This window comes from Vicugna pacos, chromosome 4 (genome assembly GCF_048564905.1).
Source record: "Vicugna pacos chromosome 4, VicPac4, whole genome shotgun sequence".
Taxonomy (NCBI): domain Eukaryota; kingdom Metazoa; phylum Chordata; class Mammalia; order Artiodactyla; family Camelidae; genus Vicugna; species Vicugna pacos.
Window position 1 is genome coordinate 19,704,900 of NC_132990.1, and position 10,183 is coordinate 19,715,082.

General features: G+C 39.3%; 1 long non-coding RNA gene across 1 annotated transcript in view; it reads left to right on the forward strand.

Annotated features, from left to right (window-relative positions):
* The window catches only part of LOC140695999 (uncharacterized), a 140,254-nt gene extending 137,668 nt beyond the window's left edge, over positions 1 to 2,586 (forward strand). The window contains exon 5 of the long non-coding RNA XR_012071907.1: positions 2,435 to 2,586. This is a non-coding gene — a long non-coding RNA (uncharacterized lncRNA). The remainder of the gene's footprint in view (positions 1 to 2,434) is intronic.
* Positions 2,587 to 10,183: the final 7,597 nt, after the last annotated feature.

Genomic DNA, 10,183 nt, shown 5'->3' on the forward strand with positions numbered 1-10,183 from the left:
TGTAAGTTTCATTAGGCCCCATTTGTTTATTCTTGCTTTTATTTCTGTTGCTTGAGTAGACTCTTCTAGGAGGACATTTTTGAGATGTATGTTAGATAATGTTTTGCCTATATTTTCTTCTAGGAGGTTTATTGTATCTTGTCATATGTTTTAAGTGTTTGATCCATCTTGAGTTGATTTTTGTGTATGGTGTAAGGGAGTGTTCTAGCTTCATTGCTTTACATGCTGCTGAAGGACTATATATTTTAATTATTCTTTGAACTTGCTGTGCCTAGCAAAGTGTTTGGCACACACAAGTGCTCAGTTGTTAGACTGATATTTAAGAATCCAAGAATATCCAAAGGCATAAGAGAGATACTGTTTATCTAACCAGATTCTACAGGACTGAAATATCCAGCAGATGTGTCAGGGGTGATTCACTAATCCAAGAATCAGAGAATAACCTTGTCTGGGACAGTGTGAGGGCAAGGACCATGTTCATCTTATTTCACAACAGCATGTCTGGCATGTAGCATGATGTCTGGCACACAGTAAGTGCTCTGCTCATTACACAGTTGCTGAACCAACTCTGTGAGACCATTATTCTTACAAGCCTTCCATGGAGACACAATGTACACTCCCACCTTTATACTATTACTATGAGATGCCTTTATTTAAAAAATTGCATTCCCATGCCAAAAAAGAAGGGGGGAACCTTAGTCAAAACAGGGACTTGGTGACCTGCTCCATCAGTATACTCATAAATTTCTTCTTTCAGGCTCTCCAGGATATAATTTAACAATGATCAAGATCCTGTGACTTTCACACTGTTTATTGGCTCATATTACAAGTAATGGTTAAATAGGGTTCTGACAAATTATCTTTATGTGAGCTCTGAAGAACAGCCTGCTGCTAATAGGCCAGGTGCATCTCATCTAACGCAAATGCCTCTCCTTTTCTGGCAGAGCTTCAGCGACTACATTTCAATCTAACATGATTTGGCCAGCCCTTCCACACCTGGGGAGACCTTTAATGCTTCTGAACACATATACAGCTCTTCACGTCCACACCCACCCACTCACCCTCATGTCTTTTCTCAGACTGAGCTTCTAATGGACCTGGTGCTCTGTTTACAGCGACACTTTCATTCTCCCCGAGGGTCCTCGTATATTCTTCAGTAAATGCGATGCCTTGCGGTTGTTGAACAAATAGACCATGAATCAGCCTGTGAGAGTGGATGATGATAGCTTGTTTAAAATAAGAATGATGGGTAGGCCTGAGAGAAAATAAGAAAGGTGGAAATTTGCCAGAAATCAACTCAAGGAAATAGAGACTTTTTGTCCATTTAGAACAGATTTTGTCTACCCTCTGAAACACAAGGTATTTTTCCCTTTACACAAAATTCTCTATACGAATGTTTATAGTTGCATTATTTATAATATCCCAAAGGTAGAAACAACCCAAATGTCTATTAGCTGATTAATAGATAAACAAAGTGTGGTATATCCATGTAATGGTGCATCACTTGGCCATAAAAGGAATAAAATACAGACAGGTCATGTTTGTGAAACATATGATGCCCTGCATTGGTCATAAAAATGAGGGAAAAAACATGAAATGTGAAATAATGATCACTCATTTATTCTTGGAAGACAGACCTTATTTTATGATAGAGTAAAATATCTTTTTATCAACTTGGACTAATCTCAAAATTGTGTTTCTCTATAAATGTAGCTATGCTCACTGAAGTTTTATTTCTATATTTACAAAAATTCTGACAGTAATCATTGTTCATGTTAAATCTATGCTTTTTACATAAGTGCTTTATACATGTTAATTAATTTGAGTCTTACATACAACCCTATCAGATATTATTATCCATTATTATCCAGTAATATTATCCATTATTACCTTTTATAGAAATTGAGAATTATGGTATTTTAATCACTCCCCCATAGTCATACTTTGACAATTTGATTTGATCCAGGGTCTGGGTGTTTTCCACTTTCAAAGCTTCTTCCACATGATTTCAAAAGTACTATACAATGTAGTCAGAGCAAGAACTAATTGAGGACACAAGAAAAGTAAAGCACAGTGGTGATTCTTGAGGTTCCTTGAAATTTTATTTCCTTGGAAATCAAATTAAAAATAGGGATTGTCTTTGGAATGTGTGATCTAATGGTTGAAAAAAAGGATAAAATAATTTATATATTGTCTGACTCTTGCTCAATTTTTTACACTAATTTTTTGTTACCTTGCCCAAATTTTGAGGGCAAAAATATGCTGAGAATATGGGAGGAGGGAGAAAAAAATACACTCTGAAAGAAAAGATATTAGGACTAAAATTTTACAACAGGATAAATTTACTTTGGTATTAAGTCTTCAACTTTATAGTATTCTGCTGTATGATTTCATTTATGTTCATGCATCCAACTTTGCATTTTCTCTTTCACAGCTCCCGATTTTAGGTTAGAGGAAAGCCCACGTTATTTTCTTAAGGCTGGGAAAACTCAAGAGCATTCTCCCTGCAAGACTCAACCACAGGCTGACTGAGGGTGATGTCAACTCCCAATTAATGAGGCAGGAATAATATTTACTGTTATGAAACTTAAATGTGTGCAGACCATATCCTATCCTTTAAATAACACACTTAAGTATTTAATACATGCTGATTTATGAAAGCATAAGAAAATAGCCACACATTAGCTTCCTTTTACAGGTGAGCATTAAACATATAAATCCATCTTGTACCTGGCTTGGCTTCTTTGCCAGGTGATTCTGCTTACATATTAGAGTCCAGCCTTCCAGTTGCTCATGAGGTCCAGCTTGACTCCTCTCATTCTCTCCCACTCCACATCCTACTCATCAGCAAATGCTGTCTGTGTTAGCTGCAAAATATATTTGAAATACAACAACTTCTCACCACTCCCACTGCTTTTACCCTGGCCCAAGCCACCGTCGCCTCTCATCAGGATCAGTGCAATGACCTCTGGGTTGGGTTCTCTGCTTCCACCTTTGCTTCCCGGCAGCCAATTCCAACAAAGCAGCCATAGTGATTCTAACAGAGTGATCACACAACATATTTTTACAAGAGTCATTAGTTGTGCTCAAAATCCGCCAATGGTTTCTCATCACTACACAGGGAAAAAGACATGTGAGCTTGCAACATCCTGCACTGCAGCTCCTCTTTCTCTGAGCTCATCTCTCTGCTTCAGCCACACTGGCCTCCACTGGTTGCCGTGTGTTATCATCCTCATCTTCTTCAGGTCCTTGCTCAAATGTTGACTTCTCTTCTGTAAAGTCTTCCTTGACTACCTTATTTAAAATTGACCCCTGCTGCCTTCTCTGACTCCCCTCTTCCTATTTTATTTCTATTATGCTTATCATCATCTTACATACTTTATACATTTTATGTATTTATTTTTTAATATCTTTCTCCTTCCTCTCAAGTGTAGGCTTCAGGATGGTATAGAGTTTGTTTATGTTCCTCGTTGTATCTATAGTGCCTAGGACTGTGCTAGACATATAGTAAGTTCTCAACAACTGCTTGTGAAATTGAATGCTTTCCAGACAAAAGTTATGTCTGACTACAATTATAAGACACCTCAAAGGAATATCTGTTTGGGGGAAAAGCCAAGCCAGTGATTAAAACCCTACCTTCCTCCTCTCATCCCTTGACTAGCCAGGAAATTTGACAGGATGCTGTATGGTATGGTAAGGCCCAGTATGGTATGCAGTATTTCAGAGAAGGGAACTCTTTCTGGAAGAATTACACTCCTCCAACTGCCAGTTTTGCCCTATCTCTGCAGTTCACTTATGAGTTGGATAGTTGGGTTTAACTTTAATTAGGATCATGAAAGATAGCAAGCTTAACTCAGCCATATCCCTGACTTTGGAGAACTTTTTTTCACTAAGAAAGTCAACTGACCACTTATACCATTGATTTCTAGGTGGTGTTAAACACGGGGTATCTAATCCAGATCTAGAGGAGCCCAGAGGGAACCATACCCAACAAAGCAATGGCATGTGGGTAGAGTAGAACTGTGATTTCCCTAAGCAGAGGCCTGCATGTTAGCATCAGGGAGACACCTGGGCTGTGAAATCCCCACTCCCACCTTCCAAGATCCTGAGCTACCAGCTTTGGCCAATGACTGCTGAGTGCCAGCCTTCTTGATCTGGGACATTGTCACAATCACTAAAAAGGCTCTTTTCTCTTTTAAAAAAGACATGCGCTTTTGTGCTTCATAATCCCTAACAAACATGCCAAGAAGCTTAAGAAATTATGCTGAATCAGAAGCAATACAGGCTGCCAATTCACACATGCCAAAGGTTTCTTAGCACAACTCAAAAGTTTGCTTTGACTACCAGAGTCCATGGTGGTAGGTCTGTGTTTCCATCAAGTCTGACATGAAGGGTCTGGCACAAAGTCTTATGTTTTTTTTTCCCCCTGGACAAATTTCCCCCTACATTTTCCTGACTCTCTTGATATCTGTCATGTCATGCCCCATCATGTTAGGCCAGACAACATCCCACAACATGGTGGAAAACAATTTTAAGAAAACTAGGGGATTAGGTGTTTGTGCGGAGCTTGTCCTAGAGCCTCGAATAAATAGCTCCTGGGTGCACAGTTTTTGTGGTCATGGGTGCTAACACCTGAGACTTCTGCAGTGGTCACTCTGTAGGGCTGTTAATCTAGCTGTGAAGCCAAGCATTAAATCAAATTGATATGACATTGATGAAATACCTACAGGCCAAAAGCTAGAACAATGGGGAAAAAGAAGCTGAGGTTAGAAACAATCATTCATATATAGATATACACACATATACATCTATATGGAAGAGTGGCAGAACCAATGAAAAGTCCTTAATATAAATATGTTTTCAAAGGATTAGGTATCCATGAAGTATAATATTTATCTTCTTTAACTTTTGCAACGTGTAATACAGCTGTATAGAGTTTTTGAAATGAAGGTAGTAATAATCCCAGTTTTAGGTTATAGGTCCTTGTGAAGCATCCTATTTCATCAACCCTTCTTGTCCCCACAGGTTCATTATCCACCTAAAATGCCCTATACCTTTGCTAGATCTCTAGATGATGTGGTTCTTGGTACCAAGAGTAGCCTCAGAAAACAGACCTTCTGGAAGGGATTTTGAAACTAGAGTTGCTACATATTTTATGACCACATGAATGATCTCTTTGTTAGGTAGAAGTTGAACCTGGTAATGGGTGGCGTGTAATAGTGTCATGATTCTGCAGATTACCAGTGGTGACAGTGTGAGATGGTGAGCTGATAGAAAGAAAGGTTGTGAGTGATCAGGTAGAGGTTACTTTTGATTGCTGTGCAACAATGATGATTACAAAGATTACAGGGTATGTTTACTGCACCTGATTTTGTTAGAGGGCTTATAAAAAAAAACAGTAAGTTTAGAGCCTTGAACTCCCCACTGAAAGTGGGAGTGAAGAACCAGAAAGCTTTCATAACGATTGGAATGTGGCTATGTATGAGCTCAACAACACAGAATTTACACCATCGAGGCTGGTCGGGCTATGGCCATTGCTGTAGCACAGAGGCCAACAGTAAGGTCCTGATATATCATTATTCCTAGGGAAAATAGCTAACCACTTGGAGAAAGCAGAGATATGTCCTCATGGAATAGATATGAATTCCAGATTCAAGTTTGCTTTCATGCTTGCAGTGCTTTTGCCAAAACCACCATTCCTATCTAGGGCTGAGGTTTTCAAAATAAGTTTTTCTATAGATTTTTCATGGAATGGTCTCTTACATTCTTTTATATTCTGAAGTAGAAAGCTTTACATCTGTACCTGGGAACTGTACTTGAAAAAAAGGAAATGAGAGTGCAAGCATCATAGTATAAAAAGGATCTTGGTATCTCTTGAGTTGGAGTCAGATCATTAAATAAGAGAGAGAACAACTCAAAGCTAAAATATGGGAGACAATTGTTGAGTAAGAACCAATCAGAAAAGAAGATAGGCAAATATGAAATTGTAACAATGAAAATAGATGAATCATTGAAAAAATTGTTTCTTTTACTTTACCAGATAGGATGCTAAAACGCTTCTCTCCTTGTTTAATTCTGGAGACCTAGCAGAGTCCTCAAGTGTGCCAGACACCACAAATAATGCTTGTCCTGGGCTAAAGGAAGAAAGGAGAAGATAAAGATGGGATTAGGTTGGACAGAAGAAGGGAGACACTTCTTGGCAGACCTGTGATATGCCAGAAACCATCTGGGTTTCAAGGCATATTTCATCCTGTAGGTGCTCCAGGATGGTGCTACTGATCTTTTAAAAGCTTGTACTGGACACTGTTTGTCCTGACCAGATGCCTCCTCCACAATCCCTCTCACCACCACTGTGCTCCTGTCCCCCAGCCTTGGCATTCTTTGCTGTCAGGGGACTGTCCTTGGCACATGGTTGCCTTACCAGTAAGGAAAGTGCCTGGGAATATTCCTATCCACTGGCTGCCAGCCAACGACTGACTGATATGAGGGTACAAAAGCCTGGCTCCTTTGCCTCACAAGGTAGGACAAACCCTGCTGTGAGATTTATGTTCCAGAGCTCCCCACAGATCCAAGCTAAGGCTGGGACTTCAGCTGAAATCACACCCCTGCTTGGCTTCTTCATCTCCCTGGTTTTTCCCACTCCCTTCTCCCAACTCCTGGGATCATTTCTCTAATAAACCACCTGTACATGAATCCTCATCTCCGTTTCTGCTTCTGGGGGACCTGGACCAAGGCAACTAAAAATATTTGAGAGCTAAAAACAAATTGACACCAAAACAAGAAAGCTACCAAATTGAAATAAATAAATAAGTAAATAAAAACATATATTTATATATAATATGTATGCGAACATATAAATAGATAAAATGAAATGAAAGAAATGAAACCACCAAATGAAAGAAATTCCTGCAAAATTTGACAGTATATCAGTGAGTCTGTTGCAACTGAAGTTAGTTGACATAATTACATATATTTAAACTATAATGTGAATATATTTTAATATATTAAGTATGATAAGGAATTTCATCTTTAAAGGCAGGAGGGCCACAGCCATGCCTTATACCAGAAACTGGGGAGGAAGGACACTGCCCTTTTACCTGCATAACTTAACAGCATGGATTCTGCTCAGGAAGCAGAGATCCACCTGGGTGGGGGAGAACAGAGATTTTCCTTGAAGAAAAGTCTCTTTTCTCTCAAATGAGATAAACCTAGTGTGATTTGCAGTTGTCTGAAGTCTACAATTACAGATCAAAGGCAGAGAGCAGAGATACAAATAGACCTTGAATAGTATATAGACTAACAGTGTGACTTGGTAGATAAATCACATCAGATCCTCCCTATTTTGACTCGAGTTGAGACCAAGTCTGGCGGGCACATTGAATGAAATTGGGTCCTTAAAGAAGGGATGAAGGTAAGGACCAGACAATATCAAGACAATTATGTTCAAGCACAACTTAGCCTTTCTTCAGTTGGGTGGTGACAGAGGAACTTGTATTTTGGAAACCAACTCCAAGGAGATTCAGTGTTACCTCCAAGGTAGTTCAGAATGATGAAAAATCACTATGGCTTTCTCCTGTTTCCTATTTTAGGTCTTTGTTAGAGTAATGATGTTAGGTTAGTTTTTAGAGATCCTTTCAACAGGATGCTCAGCGAGAAGCTTAATTAAATATTAATAGTGATAATACCCACCCACTTACTGCCAGAACTGCTTCAGGCATCCCAGCTTGTGTGAGCTTTCTCTAGGGAACAGCATTCAATTTATGTTGTTTAAATGTGGTGTACAGATTATTTTCATTGGTCTTGGACTGGAAAAGACTGAGACCCAGTATCTGCTGCAGGTATTGCAAAGTGTACACTTGAATGCTTACGGTTTGCTGCAGATTTTCTTCTCTCTTGCAAGGAACAGGAACATGTAGAACATATTGTATTGATTGCTTATATGGGCTTTTTCACGATTATGAAAAACATTCTTTTCAGATATTCTTAAAGTAGAGTCATTCTCCAACCAATTCTCCTTACATCAGCAATCTCAGGATAATATTTCCTTTGATATATCTTTTCCTTATCTTGTACATCATATTGCTCTGGGGTTTCTCACTCCCTGAAACAATGGGTTTCGGTGCTTCAGGGAAAGGGTGTCAGGACACAGTCCCCAACATAACACAGGAAATCTACTCAGCTTTGAGTGTCAAATTAGATTTTAGTTTGCATCTACAACTTAAAATAAGGGCAAAAGTTAGGCTTTGTCAAGAAAAAAAAAGTCATAAATTTCTTTCGTGCACCCAGGCTCAAGTCTGGTGGACTCACCCCATGTTTCTCCTGTAGCAAAGAGAGGATGCCCCTTCTAGGCATTAAGCTTGCTGAATAAAAAGTAGATATGATGAAGTTTAGTGCCTCTCAAATTCCCATGAGGAAGGAACACTTTTTAAAAGTTTCCAACACATCTTACATTTATAACTTGGTAAATATAATAAAAATGAATTACGAGAAAAATCAAATAGAAAAACAAAGACAGATGAAATAAAAGCCCTACATTTTTAATGGATTCAATAGAAACAAAATTACTCTGCAAAACTGCTAAAAATGTATCAAAAACTTTACTCTCAGTATTGGTGTTTATCTTGTTGTGGGCCAGTGACAGTCTGTAGCTTGGCACCTATTTGAGTAGCACTGGTGCAGGGGAACTGGAAAGCCAGAGATTTGAAAGAAGAGGAGAAAGAAGCAGAGTGAGAAGACAGAACACAGGACTCTTGTGTTCTTTCCGTAATCCTATCCTCTCCATCAGCTTTGTAGGATTCTATCCTACCAGCACCTGCTTCCATCGTGGCCAGGGGCAATGGCACATCTCATTGGCAGATGGTAGCAAGGGAGGCAGATAAGGAACTCAGGGGTAGCCTGCATGTCCCTTAGCAGTTGCTGAATAAAGCTGAATTGGGGGGAGTGGGTCTACCATAGCCCACTGAGGCAAGGCATCAAGTGACTGTGACAGAGGCTATGGGTTGGGTAGCCGAGGCCAAAATATAGATGGAGAAAATGCCAGAGTCTTAGAGGGGTTTACTATAGCAGTGTGAAACCCAATGGCAGGACCAAGTCATTCAGGGACAGTAAGATGTAACTAAACTGAAAGAGGGACTCCAGGTTATGTCTGCTGCAAACTTTAGCAGCAGATACCTGCATGCTCAGGGATGGAACCAATCACACCTGGTGGTTCCTGAGAGACACCAGACAGCAGCCACTGGTCAGCAGCGAAAGGAGGGGACAACAGAAAGTATGATTCCATTCATCCACGGCCTTCTTGGAGAGGAGCTGGGTAGAGGCAGAACCTGTAGTTCTGAGCCTTTTATTTGAAAAAGGTTGAACATTTAATTTGATAGACTATTTATTGTATCAGACTTAAAGCCTCTCCTCTGATAGGTATAAAGGAAAATCCAATAGGTTACAGAGAAAATAAAGAAACTGTTTTTCTCTGCACATCTGGGTTGTGATGTTTAAAACTGTAACCATTGTGCTCAAGGAGTGTGCATATCTGTGGGCAGGAGGAATGAGCCCTTGGTAGGTTGACCACCTGTGCCTACCCTGACATCATTCTTTGAAGAAATGTAGAGACAATAACTTCACTCACAGTTGTATCATTTCTGGAATAGGCATGGTCAGCAGAAAGAGTTCTTACTTCCTAACCACACTATAATTCATTTCTTTAAGAATGTCTGTAAAAACGAATCTGACTTCCAGCCAAGTTATTTGGCCTTTCCTCATACCATTCATTTAGAGCTTCCCTACAAGTGAAAGTATATTGGCAAAAGGAGAAAAGGATGATTCAAATTCTCAAGGGCTTTGTAGGCTTTTAAACGACACAGTCAAAAACCTCACTTTGCAATAGATAACAAAGGTATTACTAAAGGGGCTAGTTTATAAATTTAGTAAATGCAATGCCTGGTGAATGGCACATCTCTCGCAACCTCCCAGGGAAAGGTGGGGGGAGGATCATTTTCTTTCATTTACCAGTTTATCTCAAGATTATTTTTCTACAAGATACAATAAACCTCCTAGAGGAAAACATAGACAAAACATTATCTGACATACATTTCAAAAATTTTCTCCTAGAAGAAATAAAAGCAAGAATAAACAAATGGGACCTAATGAAACTTACAAGCTTCTGCAGAGCAAAGGAAACCAGAAATAA